Genomic DNA, 27,643 nt, shown 5'->3' on the forward strand with positions numbered 1-27,643 from the left:
CTTGCCAGGACTTGCAAGACGATTCGAGGGGATAAGAATCGGCGATACTCGGAGAGCTAAGAAAGAGCGAAGATACCGCAAGATGGAACCGAAAATGAGCGAGAAAAATCGGAGAAAAGACGAAAACGAATAGAGGATAGTTTGGAGTAAACAAAGACGTACTCCACGCGGACGGCTTTTGTGGTGCTCCGTTTTCCTCTCTCGCCAGATCCTCTGGAATCCTACTGTTGCCATAGTATTCATTCATGGATGCTGTGCTTTCTGTTTGATTATTCAGGGGCTGACGGTTATTAAATGGCTATTATTACGGATAGCCGATGGATAATTACTTTCATCTCAATATTGTTTCACCAAGTTTTTTTTGTTTAAGTTATCCAAGGTAAAAAAAACAATCATCTTTTCTAATGTCCTAAGCGTTATTTGTTTGTATAAAAATGTCGCGTCTCATTAAACTATTAATTATAACAATTGTAAATTTTTTTTCTGCATATGATATGAAAATTATATTTTCATAAATATATAAAATAAAAATGTTTTCTCTTTATTTATAAACTTTAATTTAGCGAGAAAATATACGCGCGAGTAAAATAAGATTTATTTTAAATTAAACTTATATTCGCTTCGGATTATATAGATAATATATAAATCATATTATGTAGATGGTGCAATTATCTTGTAGCTGATGCAGTTTAACAGACTATGTAATCAATAATAAACGATATCATCCGTCCACGATATGCTCATTAGATACAGATTAGCATATCTTATAAACTAGAAATATTATGGAGGAATATTATGAGTAGTAAAATAAATTGATCGATAGGCGATATTAATTGACATTATACTATATTTTTCTTACTGTGACTTAATATAATTTATCTCTTCACACATTAAAAAATTATCATTAAATTTATCATTTATCATTTAAATTATCATTAAATTTATCATTAAAAAATTTTCGAAAAACACAAATCTGTGAAAAAATAATTACAGATTTAAAGCCTCTTTACCTTCTTTCAATTTGCATTTTCTTTTTGATAAAAAAATTTGAAGAAATAATTTCTATGGGCAAGGAAAGGTCTGTTATAATCGAGATCGTATGTTAAAAATGTGAGCTATCACGAGTACAGTCGCAGTTAGGTAACCCACGGAAAATCGTGGTTGCAGGTGCAGCGGACGACAGTCGAACGAAGAGATCCACTTAGCGCTCACTTTGCACAGCGTTAAATTCTAATGAAGTCGACGCTGCTCGATTTTAACGATCCGATCGGGGCCCCCATGTAGTCCCGACACGCAAACTAGCGTAATAGTCGTCTCCGCAGTCTACCGTATGCAGAGTCGATCGTCTCGTAAGTATCTAATAATTTTCGTTCAAATGCGCGAATCGCCGGATCCGAAGGGCTTTTTCGCACAGCTGTTCCACGATAAACGAAAGCCAATGGTATTACCATAGTAATAGACAGAACAATGATAGTCAACGAGATGTTATCTCTCAAAGATCTTTTATTATCATAGTCATACTTGACAGAAAGAATCTGCTGAACCTGCCCAAATCCGATGACAACTATATAATTTGCGAATTGTGTAAATTTAACTTGGCGATATTCACGAGATCATTTCATTGCGTATTTAATCCGTAAATTTACTCCAATCGAGTTTTATTTGCATTACAGAATATTTCGAAATTGTTCGGTGATATCGAATTTATATTTTATCTTTTATCGATTTAAATTTTACCGATAATTTTGAAGGTAAATCGCTCTGTATGTGTCTGTGTTACGTATCATTTCATAAAAAATCCCAATATTGGCATTGTTTCATCAACCATAAATTTTTTATAACAGTTTCTCCCAATAATGCATTAGAATGTGTCAACGACTGCGAAAAATCTAACATTCACGATGGCCGCGGATTCGTTATTTTGCGATATCGAGCAGATTTCCTCGAAAGCACAGTATAACCGTAATCCTATACCATAGTTTCGAGCTTTAAAGGAATGGGCTATCGTATTTTTCTCTTTGGTCACGTTCACAGCACGGTGCGATTCTACTTCGCTCGACTTAAGACGGGAAAACGAGCTTTGGTATTATATCCAGATTTATTACGTATCCCGATTTACGAGAACCTGATATTTACCTGATATCTGCTTTACACTTAACTTTCGATCATTTTGAGACATGTCAAAATGATTGTAATTAAAATCGCTCGTAAACTTCGTATATTACAAATACAAAAGAGATACGAAGGATATTGGATATAAAAGGATTAATATATAACGACAAATTAGAATCGTAAATTATTATCTCGGATCGTGGATTAAAATTTATTGCTGATATACCGGGCGTATATCTTTGAGCGTTTCGCAGTTTAGCCGGATCAGATGTTTCTCGCGCTCGATATTGAATCGACAATGGCGAGTGTCGTGTAATTTGTTACTTCGCAGTCGATACCATGTGGTAAGCTGATTTCCAATAATGCGGACTTCCAGTAGTCTCATACAAAACGACTTTGCACTGATCGATTCTCCTATAAGTGGAAAACGCTCGAGCTCCTGGCAAAAGCGAAAGCGTGCCAGTCACGCTGCAACTTCCGCCGTGTGCAACTGGCGTGTGGAAATCCCGTTATGTTTCATTTATTAACCTTAATATCTGGCTGAAACCGGCCGTGCCGGTCGTTGTTGCATAATTCCGAAACTGCCGTATTCTTTTCACCTCCGTACGCGCGCCGCCTGACTTTTTAATAAACGCTACTCCCATCGCATCAAAAATCGTAATATGTGTATATATGTACACGTATATATGCACGCACGTTAATTTGTAGCGCGATTTAATTCATACGCACATACACTTCACATAATATTCAATTAAATAGAGTTTGCAATTTTTCGAATCAGCGGTTTTCAAATGTAAAATATCATAAAATAGTAATACAAGTAATTCGACACGCACAGCTGCTGTTACGCAAATTTCATTTATAAACTCGCATTTGATTACCGCGTCTAATTCGATTTCGCGTATATTCTCCGATTCAAAATTCTGTTCAAATATATTAGAGATACGTAACGCTTAAATTATTTATATATAATGTTATTTATTTATTTTATTAATTTTGCAATTTATTTTAACATATTTGTTATTGTACATTTATTGTTTATTCTTTGGTAAATTCGAGGCATTGATGACGATATGACGAATGCTAATTTGAGTTTCGATTTTATAGTTTCCCGGTCAGCGTACTACTTGGCATTCCACCCGCAACTCCATGCATTTGCACTTTAATTGGCTTCGCACTTGCCATTCTCGCGCTCACATTGCTTTGTCTCCTATAAATATGTATAATGCGTATACAAATAAAGGTGCATACATATGCGTTTGCGTTAACGCACGCGTACAGGAAACCATTTTCTAGTTCGACAAACGTAATGTTTTTATCAAGCTCGAGTAATATTGACAAAGTTAAATAATAAATTAAATTAAATAATATTGACTATTATTTACAATATATTGTTGATGTTAATTTAAAAAATAAAGGAGATAGTTTGAAAATAAAGGGGGATTTCTAAAATAAAGGGGATAGTTTGTGCTATATAAATTTCCACAGCCATATAAAATGTACAATACGCTAATATGAGAATGTATCATAGTTTGAAAATAATTTAGAAACTAAAGAAACCTTTGCACATATAACGTATATTATTTTTATTTTATAATTATGCAACTGTAAGGAAAACTGAGATTTTTAATAATAACATCAAAGTTTTATTATATATATGGCCTCAATAATTAATAGATCAATCAAGCAGTCAATATCGCAATATCGTTTAAACTTTAAATGCATTATAAGATATCATCCTCTTTTAAAGGGAATCTTTTCTTTATACAATTAATAAAAATATCTGCATTCTTTCAAATTAAGTTTTGCAAATATGCACTTTTTGATTTTCATCATCCGTATATTATATTTTATATATGTTTTCTGTTTTACTTTATATTTCGTAATATTCATTAGACAGAAAAAATCACCACGTTACAAGAAATCATATCCTTTCGTAATATTGCGTAGTTGCTTATCTTCATTCATATTATTTACTTATTATTGCAGTAGACGTCGTATCAAGAATTAGAGTCACGCTTTGAATAGTTGTATCAGCTTTCAGCGATTCACGAATGCTCATTAATCGGGCTGTGGTCAACGAAGGTTACCGAGCAAGAACCAATTAGCACCAAAACCGTGGAACAGCGTCTCCTTCGATGCGAGGGGTCAACCCGTTCTAATTATTGCGAATGGGATAGGTGAGTTATCATAATCGGCTTTAGCTTAATGCCGAACATCCGTAGAAACATAAAGCCGATTTCAATTCGAGCGTGCCACTTACAATCCAAAGATCGCGCATTCATTTGAGAACATTAGTTACACGTATTTAACATATAGTAAAACCATCGACAATAATTTATTATTTTTAATTATAGATGCAAAGAGACAGATATTTTTGCGGTAGATTCAGATGACGCGAGAATATGAAGGGGAAATTAATAATAGTATTGAAACGTCTTGCATATTTACTGTAGGGTGTTTGAAGATGTGAAAGATTCGGCGTATGGCGTATTTGCATGAATCCGATATGCAAAAACGATAGAACTTTGATAGTCTGAGGCTAGGTTAATCCGAGGCTTCTTGCATACCGCAAGCGCGGTTCGTTTAATTCCAAGTTACGCCCCGTGAGAAATTTTCATTCAACTTTACCATTCGCCAAACAACGAGTTTGTTGACAAATTCATCCGCCTCGGGCTATTTCAATTTATTTATGCTGTCTCCGAGCAGCTGAATTCGCGTGACACAAATAAAAAACACGAAACACTATATTTTCACAGTCTAGTTTTCCTTTTAAAGAAAAGAGCAGTAACAGATGTATCTCTCTTGTGAATATTATGTCTGTACACAAAGTGACAAAAAATAAAAATACGAAACTGCAATGGCATACTTGTGCGAAACATAATAATAAAAAAATCGACTAAGTAGAAATGAAATCTACATGGGTGAATTATATATTTCATATATTTCAATTATATATTTCAACAGGATATTTTTCTTTGTACCTTTTTGCACTTTAAAAAACTCATCATTTCCGTATCGCTAACTTACGCATTTTCAACAAGTTTCGAAACACATGAGCGCAGCGAATACGCTCGAGTGGTATGGCTCTAACATAAGTACGGTGATAATCCTACGTCGAGAGCTTGTAATACCACGTTATAGTTTTCGCCGGGTCGGGTCTTTAGCTACGCGATTGCAAGCGTTTGTGCGGACGAAAAGAAGAAAGAAAAAAAATATATATACGGCGAGGTATTGGTGGAATTTCCGCTGCTTAGTCGTGGTATTAAGCATTTTGGGGGAGGATTGTTCGTTTCGCCAGTGTGCTCGGCGCCGGTAGTAAATACAAATGCGGTTTTAGTGTCGGAACGAAGGACCGACCCGTCGATGCAGCCTCGTTCATAAATTCGCCCCTAAACATTAATCCGGCGAACATCGGCAGTTTCCTATCATGTGACACGGCTCTTCGTGGCGGACGAGCGCGAGTTAAAAGATCGCGCCAGTTTGTCGTCATTGGAAACGACGAGCTCAGAGTTGGTGGTTATAGTTATTGCCTGCAGAATATATGTAACTGGCGATTAAGCCGAAATTTATAGTATTGTATATTCGTATAAACAATGTAACGCCTAATCATGCGCAATCTTGTTTACGTACCGAAATAAGAACCCGAGGCGTCATAATAATGTTTTAAGAGTGTGCAAAATTTACGAATATAATTTTAAGTATTCATCGAAATCTAATGCATATTTAAATATTAATATCATTTTTATAAGATAATTAAAGAAACATATAAGTATCGATGTCATGTAAATACCTGTAAACGTATGACTTATAGTAATAGACTGTAAGATATGTGAAAATATTACGTTTATAAGAAAAAATAAAAATCTTACTTTTAGTCAAACTATTCCTCTGAATAATAATTGTTGAATACGAAATATAAAAACATAAAAATATAATATATTTTATACAGCAATTATTATAAGCTACATAGAGATGGTTAAAATAAATTGTATAGAAAAGAGATGATATATCATGAAATTTCGCATAAAACAAATGTGAAATGTGAGTCGCCGTCAGAGACTCCTATACTTCCCTCTCTATATGTCTACGAGAGAAGATTCCCTTTTTACGAACATGAAAAGTTATAACAATGTATCATCTCGAAAAGAGATCGATATTTTCTTTAACATTCAAAAATCCAGAGGCTATCAATTATCGAGCGTAAGTATCGCCTTAAGAGGATGCCGGATTACCGACAGAATGCGAATATTAGTAGGATTGCAAAATCTTTTTGTTGATTATAGATATCAACAAATCCTTTTCCACAATTAAGGTACACATAATAACGGAGTGCGGAGTTTAACATTTCATATGAAAAGTTGAAAAAAATGTGAAAATTACAGTTTTGTTATCGGCTTCTGCCGTCAACATTTACTTAATATAACAAATTTGTAATCTGTACGTGCCTAATCAGTGAACTCCGCACTCGGCATTTCATCAAAGAGTATAAGTGAACTTAGAGAAGTGAATTTAGAAGCTTTATAAAAAAGATTTTACGATGCTACACTTTCGTGTATATGTGTGTGTGCGAGATAGAGACTCAAGAGTAAAACAGAGCAGTAGATTAGTTGCGTGATGTCGCGATAGACGGAGCTGCAATCTTACATGACAAGGACAGACATAATCGTACTACCTTTGTCTCTTTCATGCGTGTGAGAGTAATATATATGTACGCACTAACATTATTGCAGTATCTTTTTTCTCTCGATCATACGCTCTGTCTTTTTCTAATCGCTCGCTCGCCATGTACTACGTATCGCTTAGCTTCATGCTCCTCGCATATTCACTTACGCGTTCACTCGCGCCTCTCTCTCTCTCTCTCTCTCTCTCTCTCTCTCTCTTTTTCTTTCTTTCTGCTCGTTCATTATTGTATATTGTATTCTTTTATTGCCATTATTATATTCTTTTATTTGCTTAATTTTTATTCTTTCTATTCTCGTGTCCCTACATGAAAATAAATAAATTTATTTATTTATGTTTATTTGATACATTATAAATGAGATACACAAGTTATTTTCTTTTTCTATTTAATTATAGTTAAATACAACACATGTACATACAAAAATGCACATAATTAAATACTTTTTCTATTTATGACATACACAATATCTCATTTATGTTGTATAAAATAAAGACGAATAAATTAATGTATTATTATGTAGGAAGACGAGAATATAGAAAGAATAAAAGTCGAAGAAATAAAAGAATATAATAATGGGGATGAAAGAATACAATAAAGAACGAGGAGCAAGCGAGATGACAAACATCAAACAGTTCCAAAGTCTCGTTCGCGAGGCTCTCTTTATCTATAATATCTCGGGTTACATATCGTTCGTAAAATTTCTGTTTTTCGTATTTTATCGATATCAAAATAATTTTAATAGATTAATGAGATTCTTGCGATTAAAATAATACTAAACATGACATAAATCGAATAATTTTTAATCAATTATGTTATTAAAATTATGATTACTTATTTCATTTAAAATAATCGGATTTATATCGTATTTGGTGTCATTTTAATCGCAAAAATGTAATTAATCCATTACAATTATTTTTAGATATATAAAATGCGAAATACAAAAGTTTTATTTTCTATAGTAAAATGACATATATATGTGAAAGATTACAGATAAAAGGAGTCACGCGAGCGAGGCTTCGGAACTCTTTCATGTTTGTCATCTCACTTACTCCTTCATTCTTTCTCGCTCTCGCTTTTGTTGACTCTTCAGCGTCGGGGATCTTTCCTTATCTACAAAATATAAACATCTTCTAAATAAAAAGTGAAACTTGTATTTTCCATTTCATCTGTATAAAAATAATTATAATGGATTAATGAGATTCTTGCGATTAAAATGACACGAAACATGACATAAATCGGATTATTTTTAATCAATTATGTTATTAAAATTATGATTACTTATTTCATTTAAAATTATCCGATTTATGTCATATTTGGTGTTATTTTAATCGCAAGAATCTCATTAATCCATTATAATTATTTTTATACTCATAAAATACAATATGAAAGTTTCAGTTTTTATTTTATAAGTTGTTTATATAAGGAAAGATCCCCGCGCGATGCTGAAGAGTCGACAAAAGCAATAGCGAGAAAGAATGAAGGAGCAAGCCAGACGACAAATATCGAAGAGTTCCGAAGTCTCGCTTGTGAGGCTCCCTTTATCTACAATCTTTCACGTTAGATTAATATATATAAATTATTATAAAATTTATATATATATATACAGGGTGTCCGGCGTCAATCGCATCACCGGTCGTGTGCAGGTAGAGCAGATGAAATCGAGAAGAAAAGTCCTTTACCTTTTTTTTCTATAACACTTAATAAAAGAGTTATTATTGAGTAAAGTCTGGCCAATCAGCGCCGACCTTTAGCCGGGCGCACGTCAGTGAGCCGCGCGCTGTGAAGTGTGCAGCGGCGTACACTATCAAGCGCGCGGTTCACCGACATGCGCCCGGCTAAAGATTGGCGCTGATTGGCCAGACTTTACTCAATAATAACTCTTTTATTAAGTATTATATAAAAAATTGGTACAGGACTTTTCTTCTCGGTTTCACCTGCTCTACCTGCACATGACCGGTGATGCGGTTGACGCCGGACACCCTGTATATATATGTCATGTTACTATAGAAAATCAAATGTCTGTATTTCGCATTTTATATATCCGAAAATAATTTAAATGCATTAATTACATTATTGTGATTAAAATGACATGTCGTAAAATATTAATAAATAATGTTTTTATGTATCGAATTAATTTTAATCAATATGAAAATAATTTTTTATTCGGTTACAGAATATTCGTTTATAAAGATGCGCATTTGTTTTTATTATTACGCGATATTTGTAGCATGCATGTATCTAAGTATGTATGTACGTATCGGGGAATAAGGCGACTGTACTATTCACACGCACACAGCCAGGCACATGCGATAATATCAGTGCGCGGCAGTACTCAGTCTCAGTCTCAGTCGCGCGTGTTGTGTAAATACGCGTAACGAGAGATAACCGCAAAAATGTGCTCAACCGTTATAACGCGTTATAACGCGTCGAATTTAAAAAACGAGTGTTGTGTTTGTGTAGTCATAGTGTGTTCATATAATAGGGCGAAAATGTAATGAGAAACGCTTGCCTCGCTTTGCCCGCAGACTTTCTTTAAAAAGAATAAGGGTCAAAAGGTTAGTATATTTATATACCATAATTCTAGAAGGAATTGTTTTAATGTATAGTATATACTAATATGTCGCTAGATATAATTGAATTTTTTTTCCGTGCAGTTTACACAAAAATATAAGTATGATAATGTAATATTATATAAAAATGTAATATTTCAAGTTTTTTTTTATTTTTTGATTATATCTTTAAAGCAATTCCTAAATAGAAACAACATAAAGACCTTTGTATAAAAAAATTGTAACATAAAATTAATCTTTAAATAGAATTTAGAATTACTACAATACATGAACATACACATTATATATATATGATGCATATAGTATTTAGTACTCATATAGTATTTTTGTTATAAAGAAATAGACAGACATGGGCAAAAAAAAGAAAGAGAGAGAGAGAGAGAGAGAGAGAGAGAGAGAGAGAGAGAGAGAGAGAGAGAGAGAATAGGAATGAGTAAGCGAGAGAATGGCTGTACAACGATATATCGATTAATAATTCACATCAGTCGCTAAATATTAGTGAGCATAAAGTATTGCTACGGAGAAAGATCCAACTATTTCCTTTTTTTTCTTACTTTTGGCACTTGTATGGACACTTGCTCACTTACACTATATCCTCTTTCTCTTTGCCCATTCTTCTCTGTCCGTCTCTTTCTGATCCGAGCATACTATGTATGTTATATATTATCTATATGCGATCTTTTCGTGAACTGGTTGTAAATATTTCATACCAGATGCGGTTTGCATGTGCGCTCTAAATATTGCCGAAATATTTGATCCCAGAAGCGATCTTTTCGTGAACTGGTTGTAAATATTTCATACCAGATGCGGTTTGCATGTGCGCTCTAAATATTGCCGAAATATTTGATCCCAGAAGCGATCTTTTCGTGAACTGGTTGTAAATATTTCATACTAGATGCGGTTTGCATGTGCGCTCTAAATATTGCCGAAATATTTGATCCCAGAAGCGATCTTTTCGTGAACTGGTTGTAAATATTTCATACTAGATGCGGTTTGCATGTGCGCTCTAAATATTGCCGAAATATTTGATCCCAGAAGCGATCTTTTCGTGAACTGGTTGTAAATATTTCATACCAGATGCGGTTTGCATGTGCGCGCTAAATATTGCCGAAATATTTGATCCCAGAAGCGATCTTTTCGTGAACTGGTTGTAAATATTTCATACCAGATGCGGTTTGCATGAGCGTTCTGGTTAAAAATATATCCCAGAGGCGATTTACGTGTGCTGGGTATTGTAAAAAATATCCCAGAGGCGATTTACGTGTGCTGGTTATTGTAAAAAATATCCCAGAGGCGATTTACGTGTGCTGGGTATTGTAAAAAATATCCCAGAGGCGATTTACGTGTGCTGGTTATTGTAAAAAATATCCCAGAGGCGATTTACGTGTGCTGGTTATTGTAAAAAATATCCCAGAGGCGATTTACGTGTGCTGGGTATTGTAAAAAATATCCCAGAGGCGATTTACGTGTGCTGGTTATTGTAAAAAATATTCCAGAGGCGATTTACGTGTGCTGGTTATTGTAAAAAATATTCCAGAGGCGATTTACGTGTGCTGGTTGCTTTACAATATTTTGAACCGGATGCGATTTAATAGTTAAGTAAGATTAGCAATATAACCGTTATTATATATTATAATACATATATATGTATTGTGCTATTGTATGTATGTATGTATGTATCTATGTATGTATGTATATATATATACATAAAAGGCACACATATATATATATAACAATACATGCACACACACACATACACATGGCCAAATATTATTCCTCTTGGAAAGATATATGGAAAGGCACACACACACACGTACATATATATATATATATATATATATATATATATATATATATATAAGTCCATATAAGTAATGTGTGCAATTGTGTTCAAATATGCAATAAAGGCAGACACGTGTATATGTTATACTGTTATCTATACGCTTAGATACGCTTAGATATGCGTGCGAGGCAATAGAGCAGTAGAAATACACGATGTTGTCCGATTTCAACATATTGAACACAATTCTCTTTCAAATATGCATAAAACATGCAGAAATATTAATATTGGTAACAGCGGAACTAAAATTATTGATATTATCGATAATTTCGGTCGGTATTATCGATAATTTTAGTTACGCTTAGATGAGGGCGCTAACCCGTCGGAGTTCGGCCGTCGCTCCGGCATCCTCTTAAGGGAAGAAACTAGGAACGATAGCGTCAGTAACAGGACGAATTCCGTCGAGGGTACGCGCTCTTTTCCCAATGTAGCAACCGCGACAACCAGAACGACGAGTTGTGGGTCTCCGTGCTGCGAAACGCCATTAAACGCGAGATCTTCTCCCAAGGGTTGCTCGGGCCAACTTAAGTCGGCGAGAAGTTCTCCCGCTCTGCGGGTCAGCGTTCAACGTCGTTCCGTTGGTGAAATCGCTCGGGAATTGCGGTTATAGCGATTGTTTTTAAACCGGAGCCAATCAGATGCAGAATCGCCCGCAATGGTTTTACGGGGGTCAGAGAAAAGGGATATGTGTTACCGTACGTGCGACGAATCCCTGTATGCGTGTGAGTGTGTGAAACGGGGGCGGGGTAGTGGCCGATGTTGGATTCGGAGCTTGAAATATCGCGTTCCTAATGCACCGGGGCAAAAACTCCGGACTATACCCTCATGGGGATGGAGAATGTACCGGCAGAAGGGCTGCAAACTGGAGGTCGTTCGTGCAACAATGCGCGTCGTATTTCAACCGTCTGCGCGCGAGCCGCATGTCTACGAATATGAATCGCTAAGCTGGAATTGTGCAGGTCAGTTATCAGTGTAAAAGCGAACTTTGAATTTCTCAATACATAATAGAAGCGAAATTCGAATTTTTCATAAACGTTTGCGATTCTTCAAGAAACTTAAGAAAAACAAGTTTCGAATAAAAGACTAATTATTATAGAAGGCATAGATATTAAAGAGTAATTATTAGAAATAAACTATATAAAATTTTATTATACATATTATAAAATATATACAAAGTGATTCAGAAAACAGTGCAAAAATTTTAAGGGATGGTAGAAAAAAACAACACATATATATATATATATATATATTATATATATAGTTTTCTCTATGTAAATTTTATAATATATATCATAAATTTATGTCTACGTAATATATATGTAAATTATATATACGTAAATTTATATATATATATATAAAAGAAAAAAATTCATGTTATAATTATCAATTTATTAAAGATTGCATCCAAAATGGTTTTCAGTCATTGATAGATAGATCAAAACAACTGAAAAAATTAATTAAATACGCGCAGTATTTTATTTGTTAAACATGAACGTTTTAAAAATAATTATTGAAAAATGTATCTCCAGTGTAACGACATGACGATTAATTCACTGCGAGAAAATAAACGTTGCAACTAAGGAGCGCAAAGATTAATAATAGCGATTTCGTGGTATTTCGATCGCTATCAATGCGTTCATTAAAAGTGCAAGAGATGAATACTCATTTGTAAAAATGCGATCGTTGTGTCAATCAACGAAACCCAACACGCGATATTGCGGGGACAAGATAACGCGGTTGAGAAAACTTTGGCAAAGCGCAAAATTGTTTGCGCTACTTTATTCCCAGGTAGCAATTTACATTGCTTTTACAGGCATTTTAACTCACGCTACGCAAATGTTTCCCCATTTTCAGATTCAAGGGCATTATTTGTGCAACGCGAAAGCACGTTTTGCGAAGAATCTCTCAGAAAAGAGTTAAAGGTGACGAGTCCCTATGATATCGGCATTTTTAATCGACGCGACAGCTTTCAATTTCCGCAGTAACGTTTGAGAAGTAACATTAATTGAAGCGCATACACTATTATGCAAAAATAAAAGAAAAGAATAAGAAAGTCTGTAAAGAATTTCTGAATTTATGTATACAAAAGTTTTTGTTAATTGGAGCGGGGAATTTGATTCGAATTAAAAATTTCAGAAATTAATTGCTATGCGCCTTAAGTCTCAGATGGATAGATCAAGAGAGCTAATCGCGAATTAGTTATGTCCAAATATTTCCAAGAGAACTTCTGATCGCTCCCGACGGTCGAAACCAACATCGCACGAAGTAAGCGAAGCGTACCCGCACAGGGGGATTCGCGGGATTCGCTTTCTACGCTGTCGAGAGTCGAATTCTCTGCTTGGCGTTACTAGATCGATAGTCTCGGATTCCGCTCGTTAGGGAACGGGCGCAGTCCTCACGTCCTCGTGTCACTGGATGCACATGCAGCGACAGGATGTGAATGGGTGGATGAGAGGGTGCAGAGAGCAAGAGAGAGAGAGAGAGAGAGGGGGCGGTACGATCGAAGTTAGGATGGGCCCTTGGGATCGGAGCCAACTATTACTATTATGTGCGGACCGAACCTGCATTATGCCCGCTGCCTACGGCGCATACCAGATATCCTTGAAACGAACTGTAGACACAGTCGATGTCTCTTGGAACATTCCTCGGTCCTCTGCCGTATTTGCACGGTAAAATCGCGTAAGCACCGTCAATTCGAGATGCGAGCGGAATTTAAATTTTCAGTTACGACGAAGCGGAATCATTCTGCTCAGCAATATATTTTTCTTTTTTTCTTTTTTTTTTTTTTTTTTTTATTCGAAAATAATTACATAACGTGCAGACGTTGCGGAAGGGAACGAAGACGCGGCAATAAACGTTCGACGTTATATTACCGCGTTTCAAACGGCGATGATTAGTCTTCGTTTGTGTCCGATGAAATTCTAGATGGAAGCGAAACGTATATAGGAACAGTAGTTACGAGATACGTATCCGAGTATATGTGACTTTGATCGATGTAGGACCAACTGAAGTCGATATTGCATGCCCGCAAGGACCACCATTCGTGACGACTCGGCGAAGACGTAAATACATGATACTCAAAGCTTTAATCAGTCCAGCTCTATTGGGGATGCTATCGCGATGTATTAAATTCAAGTTCGTGCTGACAGATGTAGTTTTAACACTAATCGAGTAAGATATAATTCTTGTATATACATATATCACTTTATAAATTTAATCTTTTTATAAAAAGCCTAAATTTTTTATAAAATGCTAGTTTAAAAAAGAAATCGACGCTTTATAAAAGAACTAAAGCTTTTTTCAAAAAGTTTAATTTTACAAAGATTTTGCAATGTATATATATATAAGATACAATTAAAATTATATTATATTATATATAGCCTATCATTTTTTATATATTATAGTGGTATAGTAAATTGTATGTATAATTCTTCAGATAATATTTAAATATTTACTGCAGGTTTGTAAGATATTTTAGAATTTTTACATTTTCTTCTTAATTTATATATCTTTTGATCAACTTTTAAGTGAACTTTATCGGCAGTTTTGTCATTTAATTACTTTCCCAGGCTGCAGACTTATGATTTGGGCGTGAACGAAGACGGCGAGCAATAAGTAGAATGCGGTTCGGCTTCCGACCGGAAGGCGACGTCTTCAAAGTTCACGTCAATTGCCAGCCAATATCGCGATGGATTTCGTTTTTCTTCTCCGTCTCTTCCTGTCCCTTAATCCCGTCTCTTCGCGTCCCTCTGCCTCGCCCGCATCCCGTCCTCATCGGACCATCGCGCGATGGAACCCTTTCTGTTTCTCTCCGGGAGAGACGAAAGAAATTCGATTTTAATAATTCATCGATCCCGGTAGCGATTCGCTCGAATCAATTCGGGTACCACATTGAATCAATGAGAAAGATTCGACAGTATTCTCATAGAAGCAGTTCCGCGGAATTTCTTCTAGTTAGGAGATATAGCACACGCGAGGCTTCTTTAATAACGCAAGTTTCAACGAATGTTTATTCGTGGTTATCCGTAGAATAAGATTTTTTTAATGCGATAATTGCCCATTTAATTCGTCATCATGCTTTCGTATGAACAATATATCTGTCATAAACATCATTTCGCAGATATATACTTTTTAAATTAGAAAATAGAAATCTGTTGAAGAAATATCATATTTAAAATCTCGAGTATCTCGTAGCAGAGTATATATATATATATCGTTTTACTTTTTATACTTTATATTGCAGGAAGCTTAATCCTCATCGAATTGAATTAAATGTGAGAAGTGCTTGCAATGGAAATGATCGTTACTCGTGGTAGTAAATTAACTAATTTCAGGAACACATTTTCACTTCTTCAAAGACTCCCTTTCTATAAATAGACTTTGCCGAGTATTAAAATTAATGGTCGCAATTAATTCCTTTTCACTTTTATACCGCTAAAGACACTTTTCATCTTTCACGAAGATTAGCACACGATTTATTTCGTTTCGTAATTTTCTTTTTTGAGGAATACCTGTTATATTTTCTGTAGAAATTGCTGGGTAAAATAAATTTTATATGCCGAAAATCGTTCAATTTTATATGTACATTGTTCGTAAGCAACGTGCAGTTCCGGCTACGTGAAGAGTGGAGTATGGCAAATGAAAACGCTTGTGATCAAAATTCTTTTGACAGCTGAAAGAAACTTGAGAGAAGAGAACATTGAAAAATAACGTGACACGGGGCAACAGATGCGGCAACAGATACGGCAAACGGTAAAAGGCCGGAGGGGGATAAAGAACAAGGTATGGTTACGGAGGCGTAAAACGGAAATGCATGGCGCTTTTGGAAAAACGTGTTGCTCCGTGGCATCACGTAAATAAACACGGGGAAACAGGGTGAAACGCCCAGGGCGTTTCGCGCATCCACAATCGCGCAGTTTCGACTGTCTACATGGTGAGAGAAGCGGCTTCGAGTGCAGCTGCCAAACTCCTTAACTACGCGGCTTGGCGCGTACAGGCGTGCCTATCAGAAGTCAACTATATGCCATCGCTTCTCCTTTCTCGCCGTTCTTTCGGCATGAATTATTGAAGAATATACGAAATGGGCTATGTGTCCATAGATGTTACTTTTATGTTTACGATCTCTCGAGTCTTTTTACGTTAAATGTGTGTCATTTTCGAGGCTGTTAGTGGTAAATAGTTTCTATAAAAAAAAAAAAAAAAAAAAAAAAAAAAAAAAGGGAAAATGCGATTCTTCTTAAGATATAATCATTGTATACACAATCAGAAAAATCTATATCCGTACTAAAAAATTTTACTATCGACATCTCGCATTTTTGATTTTTTTGGAGAATATTTAATAAAAATTATTTTTGGAGAAAAAATAAAAAAAAAATATTTCGGACATATAAAATATGTTTGTTGAATTAAAAATGCTTCCTCGTATCTTTATAATCTTTAATTAAATTTTCTTCCAATATATATTTGACATTATTGATGTCGTAAAACTGAATAAGTTGATTGCAAAGTAAAATATCTAGGAATATTCTTCGCACATTAGAGTCATGTACTTTGCGATATGTGTAAATAATTTTTTGTACCATCGTACAAACGATAAAAGCCTGACTTCTATCACTTCTAAACCATATATCCAGTCGCATCATAAGTCACTTCGATAACTCATAAAATTGATAAATCGGCTACATTTACGGTTGTCTAACTTTCAAATGCATGTTAAGAACTATTTTATCCAAGCCTCTAATAAAGACTTTCACAATTAAATGTTTATTTATTTGATCTCGAATTTTATACTAAGAATAATAATGTATAATAATACAAAAAATAAAATTTGCACGATGCGTAAAGATGTAGAGTACGAAGATGCGCGACGACAACCGGAATTTTAAGTAAGATATTTTTTCTGCTTTTTCCGCGCTGCGGAATTCTTAATATCGTGCATGTAAATTACGCACAAATTTATACCAGTCGCGGATTGAAGGCCACGGCCATAACTCACGGCGGAAGCATTTACGTGCGCGAAAAGCGTCGTTTTTTGCCGGGTGAGATTTAATATTCCTGTTTCGTTAAAAAAGAGCACGAGCACGTCTATCTGCAACTTTTACGAGAGTTTGTGCTCGATTCCTCTTACGAGACGGAATTTTATACGGGATGCTTCGAGCTGCGAGCAGCTTGAAGAAATTGCGCGAGAGCGCGAAACTCTGTTTACCCCGAACGCAGTTAAATCTATTAGAGAACCTATCCTACCGAGCGATAGAGAAAGCTTTCGTAAGATCTTCCGCAATTAGATCGTGATACGAAGACTTTTCGTACGCGTACCATCTTTTGCGAAGCATCTCTATCGCATTTAAAGCTGCCTTTTATCCGAAAACGCTTAACAGTGAAAAATCATCGTGCTGAATTTCTGCACGACTCGAGATGAATATTATTTTATCGGAAGATTTCTGTTCTCATTTAAATTTTCCCCACGTTCGTTCCTCTTTGTCGACATCCGTTAGAAAGAAAAAAACAGAAGACTGAATTCTCACTAACGGGGACGAATGATAAAACCGCGAGGTATCTCTTCTATGTGTAAAGAAGTAATAAAATGAACGGTTTCTCGTCTGACTGCATTGTTAAAATGAAAGTAGATGAAGGACGTTACCGTGAAAATGTGCGAATGTTTTTGCGATACCCCGCGTTCGCAGAATTTTAATTAAGTAACGATGTAAGCGGGATGTGCAACATGTATTATTTCGCCAATTCACTTTAATATTTAAGGATTCATATGCTGCGTTAAATAAATTTCAATGTTCGTACGTAATATTCGCGTGGTGTCACAACCAAGTTGGTAACGAATTTATATGAAAGTCATGATTTTTTACGAGTTGAAATTATTCTATTTAATCAAAAGTTGAACGTAGTCTGTACTTTTCTATTTTTATTCAATATATATCAATAACATCATCGTCAATACTTCCGCGCTATTATATCTTGCTCGAATAAGATTTACATGCATTTATGGAATGCGAATTATGCATCTTGGAGGATAATTTTATAAACCGAATACTACGATATCCTAGCAACTAAATGTAATATTATACCGTTTATTGTATTCGTAAAAATGCTGTCATAAATCGCACTTGTGATCTTATTAAATCTCACGAGAGACGGCGCGTACAACACGACTGTTCCATTTAATTACGCAGGAATACCGGAGGTCGCGTAACATTACTATCGATATTCCCGCATCTTGCCGACCGTCCCCCGGAATTCCTCAGATGCGGAAGCAATGGCAGCCTGGATCTTCGGGGAGGATCTTAACCTTTGAAATGATACGTGGTAGGTGGCGCGTACTGATGAGCTCCTTAATAATCCTACTATCGCTCCTTATTATCTCAGCCACGGTAACAGAAACAGAACCAATTACGTCTTCGCGCAGAGAGCTGGGCCAACAAGCTTATATCTATTCCTTACCCTCTTTAAACTCCCATCTCCTCCCTCCTTCCCCCTTTCGCAGTATCACATTTGCTCAGCAACGTGCGTGGGAGAAACGACGGGAATCGGTTTACGCATAAACGATGCAAGGAGATGCCAACGAAAAAGATGCCTCTTAAGCAGGCGAGACTGCATTTCGCTCGCGATTGCTTCGATAAAAATCCCCCGAAAGCTCATACTCGGTCTTAATAACCTCGATTTTCATACTTGCCGCGTTCAATTACGCGACCGTGCCACGGAAAAATGAATCGGCCTTTGCAAAGTATAGTATTTAGAAGGCACTGACTTTTTTCACCGCCCGATATGTCGCCGTTGCAATACCACTTATTGTCTTCATCTTATTGCCTTTATCTTTGTTCTCTTATCCCTTCGTTTTGAACAGTCACGCAGAGATAAGACAATTAGGAAATATAGCTAATTATGATAGCACATACTAATTAACCTTCGACCATAATTATCTAAAAAATAATAACAGAACATTACGTCAACCAACGAATAAATTATATTTGCTAACAGATACATAAATAAAATTTATTTATATGTAATTTTGTAATTAATACTGATTCGTTAGCAATTTCACATATCGCTTATAATAGTATCGTCGAGTTTACCTTGCCGTCAGCTAATTTGCTTGCAATATTTAGTGAAATGCATGAGAAAAAACGTACTTATTTATAATACATGCTAACCAATGAAAGTTCAATGAACTATTATCCGTTACTTCCAGTCCATTAGAGAGAAATTTGTATTCATGACGCGCCTCCGCTCTTAACCGCGTCTATGTACAAGTATGCACTTGCCGTAAAACTGCATCAAAATTCAAACATGAGTCAAATGCAGAAAAAGAAAAAAGATAGAGAGAGAATGCAATTTTTATGTTAACTATCGACATAGATATACTAGGCAAATTCCTACATACGCGAGCAAAAACGATCTCAATTCAGGGTGAGTTCTATGATATTGATCTTTAGTTGCTATGGATCGTACGGCGACTGCTATCCGTATTGTTGTATCCGCGCATGTGCATTGTGCGAGAGTATCGGATTGTTTAAGTACGTTACACGACTTAAAGCTGTCTTAATTGTTGCACGATTCCGACGGGAGAGATCGTTATCGCCATTGTGCATATGCATCTTGATGGATTCGTATCTTGTCGTCTTGTCGTACGGACAATCCGGTAGCGAGAGAACAATCCTCTCGCAGGGTATATTGTACGTCACGGATTAGAGTGCGTCAAGATCCGAAAATTAACAGCGCGGGTCTAATGAGTTTCGGGATGCTAAGCTATATATGGCGTACCGAATGTCCACGCGAAGATAAGATTAATCGTTCCGTAATCTTGTAAGACAAATTGATGCGTCGTCAAATTGTCAAAGATCTTCCCATCTCAATATTACTCATTCGTAATAATTGATGCAAGATGTAAGGTTTATACGAAGAGAACTTCTTTATAATCATTAAATATTACATTAAGAGACAGAGAGAAAGAACATTTTCATAATTCTGTGAAAAGTTTTTTTCAGCCCTATAGTTACATCAAGCTTAAGAAAGTAACGATCATGTGTAACAACGTAAAAAATTAAATCGTTGGTGCTTGATAAAAAAAGATCTCACACCCTTATAAATTAGCCGAGGAAAGGCTGATTTTAGCAGACCGCGAACGTACATTTCACCGGAGGGTCGTACGGTAGACCCTTTTTTCCTGCCTTCTCGACAACTCAGTTTATGGTTCTCATAGAAAGGTCCAACCATCCTTAACGCTTCTAATTAATTGAACCCATGGGCGAAGAGAGGTTCGTAGGAAGGAACGACCTTCCATCGACCACATGATGAGGAAAAGCCCAATATTCTCTCCTCCTTCCTTTCGAGATCGTGTAATCCGCTTCCAGTACATCATTGCTGTCTTGAAATTCAATTGCTCGCGTCCAATAATAATATTTTTATATCAAATATATTAGAAAAAAGAGAAAAAATACACAGTTAATTATTTATTTTAAAAATGGAACGATATATCCTTTCTCTCGTTTATTTAAAATAAGAGACAGAGTCTTCCTTTCTATTTTTATTTTATTATATAATCCTTTAAAAAATTTTTAAATTATATAATAAAGACAAATGTGTCTTCAAATATATCGATATAATATAAAGAAGAAATTTCTAAACAATCCGAGAGAGATCCGTGATCTAAAAGATTGAAGTGTTCAAATAAAATCTAATCCGTAAACGTTAAGTTTCAAGGTTCAGTTTTTATTTACTTACGTTGATTATTTATAATCAATGCTAACTTTAAATTTTTAACGACATTATAAAAATATTTTCACTAAATGTCTCATCTAAAACCGCTGCTTTTATTCAGCCAAAGTAAAGGGATTGCAATAAGAGAAAAAGTCTCGATAGGCTAAGATTAGAGTAAGGGAACTCATCCCTCATATTTGACGGTGGGGGTTAAAGTAGAATTTAGCGGGATGGAAGTTTTAATCTTCCCCAGAGATGATCGCCGAACCGCTCAAACGCGCCGAGCTAACTTCTTTCTTTAGACTCTTTCCATCTTTATCTCACTGTTTAAGATGGAGGGATGAGTCATTTTCTAGGTCAGCCTGTGCTTCGGGCTTGTATTCGGCCTTGCTTCTCTCGTAATCTGTTTCTTTATCCGTTCTTAGACCCCACCGCATTAAAGCCTTGATAGACTGCGCACTATGTTGTCCTGGTCGTCTACAAAACGAAATTAATAGACCTCCTTGATGGCCTCTTAGATTTTACGTATGACAAAAAAGCACAAAAGGAGGTTTTACCTAATTATTAATCCTAAATTGATCATTGATATTCTTAAATTAGCTCATAGAAATTTGCTTAAAAATTTAATTTAACATGTCGAAAATGAATATTTTTAATCGTGATAATTAATGATATTATCGCTACAAATAATTGAGTTATAATTACCAATATTATCATATAAAATACATAAAGCAAAATATTGTTAAAGTTTAATATTAATATAACGAAAAATGCATCAATATATATGCATGTATTTAGTTTGCATATTGCAAGAAAGATACATATATAATAATTTGAGTTTATATTTGATAACAAAAGCGCATAACCGAGAAATATATGATGAATGCCTGCGTTTTAAATTAAAATAGATATTTTAGAAGAAATACGCAATATATGGTATATACGCTCCTTCTTTTTATATATATCGGTAATTTATTAAACGCTAAATGTGTGGAAATGAACATCTGGGAATAATACGGCTGATAAATGCACCGGTTTAATTCGATTCGACACATTATTAATCGCGTCAACATAGTCGAATTAGATTAAAATGTAACAAATTTATCGGGGGCGAAAGTTCACGTAGTTTAAAATAGATAGCAGGCTTCGTGTGGCAGAAATGTGAGCAGCATTCTATTCTAGCTCAGACTTTATATACCCGTATTGGTTAAAATTTAATTATTGAGAAACTCATTTCCCCAAAGATACATTTATCTTTTTCATATTTGTGATGACAGTGAAATATATGTGAGAACAGATTTAAAGAAGAAAAATTATATTATTTTATTTTATGAGAAAAGATAATATCAAAAGTGCAATTTTTAAAAATATGATTATATATATATATATATATATAATTACAAAATATAAGTTTTATATATTATAAAATAGATATTTTTTATCATATCCGTTTTAATGGAATTATTTTCTATAAAAGATATCTAATATCGATAATTATATTTCGCTGAATTTTCTCTCTCTTTTGAATATATTTGATAGTAATATATAAAATTGAAATTACACATTCCGTACTTTAAGAGAACAAAATTGAAAAAATATTCAGTTAGATTAAACGGTAAATTTATACGGCAATTATGTCGTCATTATTGTCTTACACACACGCACACGAAAGAAGCCCGAGAAAATCTAAATCCAACACAACAAGATTCGCGAAGTTTCTTGTTTAAAAAATCTGTGGCGCAAAGAGCTTCTCGAAGTCTTTCCGTGGCACAAAACCGCTATCAAAGTTGCAGGATCATTCAAGAGTACCGTATTACTTCCTGTATTCTTGATGAGAGAGAGGATTAAGGCTGAGTATACTCTTTTGTGAGGGGATAAAGAGGTAAGACGAGAGCGCGGAGGCCAACTCAAATGTCTCCAAGACATGTATAAACTTTTTCCGAGAAGAGACGAATGCGATTTCCACGTTTCCGGTATTTCCCATTTCCACCGACATATCCGGCGACTTCATCGCATCTCTCCCGTCTTTTCGTCGTCGAAATAGATATAAATGCCGATCTCCTAACGGAAACAGAGACAATTTTGGATACATTATCTACCCTCTTACAACAATTCCTTGTCCGAAGAGTCATTATTCTTTTGAAATAATAACAGGAATCGTATGTCTCTAGCACAAGATGGAATGAGAGAATAAAAGTAATGCAGACGATCACAAATTCTTTTCTTATTTTACTCTTCAATTTCCGGGCGTGTGACTTCAATTTTTGCGAAAGATTATTCAAAGTCTGTGTTAAAGATTTCCAATCCTGGCGATAAGCTTCTATCTTATAAAGATCATCGGGATTCGTTGAATCCGCGCTTAGAGTAATCAGTATGCACCGGCGATCTTAGAACGAAATCACGAGGCGGCCGGCATAAATTAGTCCCGCCAAATCTCGGCGTTTCCGGACGCCCGATAATTGGCTTAGCTCGGGACTGTTCGGGCTAGACAATAGGGAGATTCTCTTCGTCGTGGAAGTTCCACGTTCTAGCAACCTCATTCGCATTCATTGGTTTCCAATTAATTCCTACAAAGCGGCAAAGTTATTAAGCCGCTAATTGCAAGCCTGCGCCAGCGGCTGGCGGCGAATAGCGTTTGCGTGTAAGTGTATATATATGTTTTCATCAGGAGATCCGGCATCTTCGTGTGTATTTGAAAAAGTAGATATTCTCGTTATTAATAAAGACGCGGGCGCGTTGTTGCAGCTGCGCCGTGAATTATTGGATCGTATCTGATGAAATTCTGGCTTAATTCGATTCTAGGCTGTGTGCAACGATCGATGAAGAAGGGCAGGAAGGTATAAGATGCATCCATTATATCTTGTCTTATTCGAATGTTTTCTATCTTAATTAAGAGTTCATGATATTGTATTCTACATATTTATTTTGCATAAAAAAATGATTAGCTTTTACGTTAATAAAAGATAATACTCTTCGTATTTTTTCAATATGATTCTAAGTTATTTGTTTAATATCGTATCCCTTGAATGCTCTCAATATGTATGATAGATAACACCTTGTCACAATAGATTATCCTACTTGTTTCTGTCTCTATGCGCAAACAAGATAGAGAACTTCCGGCCACATTTCCACTTCCGTTGCTGCTGCTTCGTATTCCGTTTCACCTCGTCCCGAAGGATTAACGGACATTATACGCTGATCCCCCGAGTTGATCGAATATCTCCCCTCATCGCGAAGGTGTTCGTATGCCGAGGATGATGTTTCCATATTGACCAGTTGAGATTGCTTGCTGTCTGTTTGGTCAGATGTTACGCGTATAATGGCCATTTTGGCTTTGAACCGGTCCGTAAAGATACGAGGTATACACACAAAGGTCACGGATATTGATTTCAAATGCAGGTGCAGCAAATTCATATGCGGAACGCGTAGCATATTAGAGGAGATTCTTTTGACGTTATAATACCAATATGACGTTTTATAACGCGCATTCACATGTTTCGTAGTGCGCGACACTCTTTCGCCAAAAGCGGAAATCGCAAAGCGAGCCAGAAAATAGCGGCGTGGCCTGATACTCGAAGGAGCTTATATAAAGCCAGTAGACCGTAGGCGGTCGGCTTTCAGGAGTCGAGTCGCTCCCTTGAGATTAGCGCACATTCGGATACGCGTTTGCACGCGTTTGTGCGCGCACGCGTGTGTACGTATGGGCAAGCGGGAGAAAAAATTCGTTTTGCTCCTCGAGGGTTCCAAGAGCTCGAGCAAAACATACAAAACTCAGTCCGGTATTTTTTCGTCGCCAGACGCGCTCTACAAGGGGAGATATACGAGGGAGAGGACTCTTCCCTCGTGGCAAAATTCCATTTCGAAAAGTCTGCCAAGACTTGCTCCGGTAGGTACCGATGACACGTTCCGCCGCAAGACTCTCGACAAGAGCCGACTCGACTACAATTCACGGCAATCTTGGAAAATGGCATTCAAAATCGTCTTATTTCGCGAGGCACAATAAAGCCCATATCTCACCGAACCCGGCGCGACGCGTTGAACAAGATGCACGCCAATCAAAGCGAGTTGCGTGCAAACAAATGCAGGACATTACGTGGCTTATCCTGAAACATTTCGAATACAATTTTATACGTCAATTTGATGCATTTCGATGAAATTCAGACTTTAGTTGCAATTTATTCATAAATTCCGATGAAATAACAGAAATCGGAAATATAATTTTATTTCGTGTTTATTTATCACAAAATTCGCTGTTACTGCTGGAGTATGCCGGCATAAAGTACACGTAATTGTTTCATAAATATTATATCAATAAAAAACGAGAATCAAAATACATTGTGGGTAAAAAATATAGCGATGTTCATTTTTAAGTAGCATATATATTTTCTTATTCTTTAGGAAGTATTTTTTAATAAACTCGTTATCTTTCTCTTTTCTTTTTTTGTATATTACGAATATGATAACAAAATATCGACAAACTCGTGAATTTATAATAACTGGTGTAATGCGCGATAATTTAATTTAATTAATCAAATGTTCCCAGTTATCCGTACTACCTATTTACGAAAAAAAAACATACGATGGACAACCTTTACAAAAATAACATGTGATAGATTAAAATATCTCTTACTCGGATGAATATTGCAATTTGGTTGATACAATTACAAATATTTCTGGCATCGGAATAACGGACTTCCCATTTGATGATGCTTCATTCATTACATACATAACGAACGTATTGATATTAAAAATATGACATTTTTTCCACCAGATATAAATTAATCCTTTTTCTTCCATCAAATAATTTAATTACTAACATCCAATTAAAAACATGACAATATTTCACAAATTGATAATATTCGAAATAATATTGTTAATCATAAGATTTAATTTGGAGAATGCGCGACATATTCAATATTTAACAATGCTAAACGGTCAATATATCTGTTTCTGCTTTCGTCTATTTTCATTTTTAAAATATAATCCCTAAAACATCCAATTCTTCGACATCTGGAAATTATCAAAGTCATATTTTGTACGCCTCACTTCGAATTTCAATTTTATCCCACTTTCTCAATAAATGTGATTTTTTTTTTTTCCATCAAACTCTATGTTGGAGCAACAAGCGAAATACTGTCTGAGCAAAATAGATTTCGCAAAAATGGGCGCTATTTCCGCGACGCTGATTCGCGGCAAGCGTTGTTGGAATCCCTCGCGACCTGCTAGTAAGATTACGGCCCGAATATTGACGAAAAACGTATCCGAATAAAGTTTCGGCAATTGAATGCAATCATAAAAAGTGGATGGCGTCGAATGTATGTATATACGTACGAACGTGCGTTTTCTTTTGCATTTAAGGTACGCTATTGCGGATTACTTTCCGCTTCCGCATTAACGCATTTTGCGGCAAATTCTTCTTAGCCAATCTCGGTGATTTAATATTCGTCCTTCTATATAAATTGTCCTGTATAAAATTTTTTTTTTTTTTTATAAGGCGTAAAATGTGCGTTATTTGTAGATAACGGCTTGTTTACGCGGATACTTACATTATTCGATAAATAATAAATGCGTTTGGATTTAATTTATATTTTACGGAGGATGATGCGCGATATAAATTAAATTTTAACTATTTCAAATACGAAAATTTGATTTTATTTAATTTAATATATTTGTAAGTTATACATCGGGGGAAAAGTATCTTTTGTACAATAAGAAAAAAAAAAGAAGCATTCTCTAATCGGATATAGTGCGGGATACAATTTAAGTTTCGCAGCGTATCTTGCATCTATAGCTGCGTCTACAAAATTGTGTGCCATTTATGGTTGAAACAGACTCTACAATGTCTCAGATGTTATTGCACATCCGGGTATCATTAAAGTAAACACGTAGCGCGCATATATATTTATCGCCGGAATACTCTGTTGCACACTTGTGTGAGAGAAACTTCTTTCTTCGATTCTGCAATTTCGCAGCTTTGCAGTCGTATTGAATCATTACCTATTGAATCTTTACGTTTCGTAGAACGAAAAATTACAGTATATTTCTTTTATATCCGAATACAATATGTAGAGAACAATTGTATATGTAGAAAAACGAATATTAGAAAAGGAATTACTTCCTTAATAATCAAAAGAAAATTACTCCAATCGCATGTATCGTGTTTATAGCCGCGTAATTGATGAAGGATTTAAAACACTCACACATATTCGGAGAATTTCCGGATTTATTCCGCGTTTACGTTGCGTTTGCATTCACGCACGCGCGATGCGTATGCGTGTCAGCGGGCCCCGCACGGATGAGAAATGTTTCGGGGATGTGTTATTTTGATTTATGCCACTCTTAAATCGCGGCTATTTTATGCGACGGCACCATTACGACCGCATGGTTTTTATTCCCGTTTTCCGCGAGAAAAATAAAATATCTCGCTCGAAGGAATTTCTCTTTCCGCATCGCCGATTAGAATTCCCGACAGCACGATTACGGTGTCAGCATGTAAATTAAGCGAAATGAAACACACGCTTTTAAAATTATAATTACAACGATTTTTCTTTCTTGAGGCTAATCATATGCGTGGAAAAATCATTTATTTAATTCCATCAATATTGATAATAAGTATACAATATATTAGAATATGAATTTAATCCAAAGTTATTTTTCTCAGTTATATGGTTCTATTACGACTCGACCTATCCGCACGCATTTACGATTTCGAGTAGATGAATTAATTCG

At 35.5% G+C, this 27,643-nt stretch overlaps 1 protein-coding gene and 1 long non-coding RNA gene across 9 annotated transcripts in view; one reads left to right on the top strand and one right to left on the bottom strand.

Annotated features, from left to right (window-relative positions):
- The window catches only part of LOC138933701 (uncharacterized), a 211,494-nt gene that overhangs the window by 119,823 nt on the left and 64,028 nt on the right, over positions 1-27,643 (bottom strand). The gene's annotated exons all lie outside the window — the stretch shown is intronic.
- LOC138933704 (uncharacterized) lies at positions 867-5,784 on the top strand. Its single transcript, XR_011447014.1, has 3 exons — positions 867-1,349; positions 4,102-4,292; positions 4,470-5,784. It is a non-coding gene; the product is annotated as an uncharacterized lncRNA (long non-coding RNA).

The sequence above is a fragment of the Polyergus mexicanus genome, unplaced genomic scaffold (genome assembly GCF_030449975.1).
Source record: "Polyergus mexicanus isolate NDT 795.1 unplaced genomic scaffold, iyPolMexi1.0 SCAF_5, whole genome shotgun sequence".
Taxonomy (NCBI): Eukaryota; Metazoa; Arthropoda; class Insecta; order Hymenoptera; family Formicidae; genus Polyergus; species Polyergus mexicanus.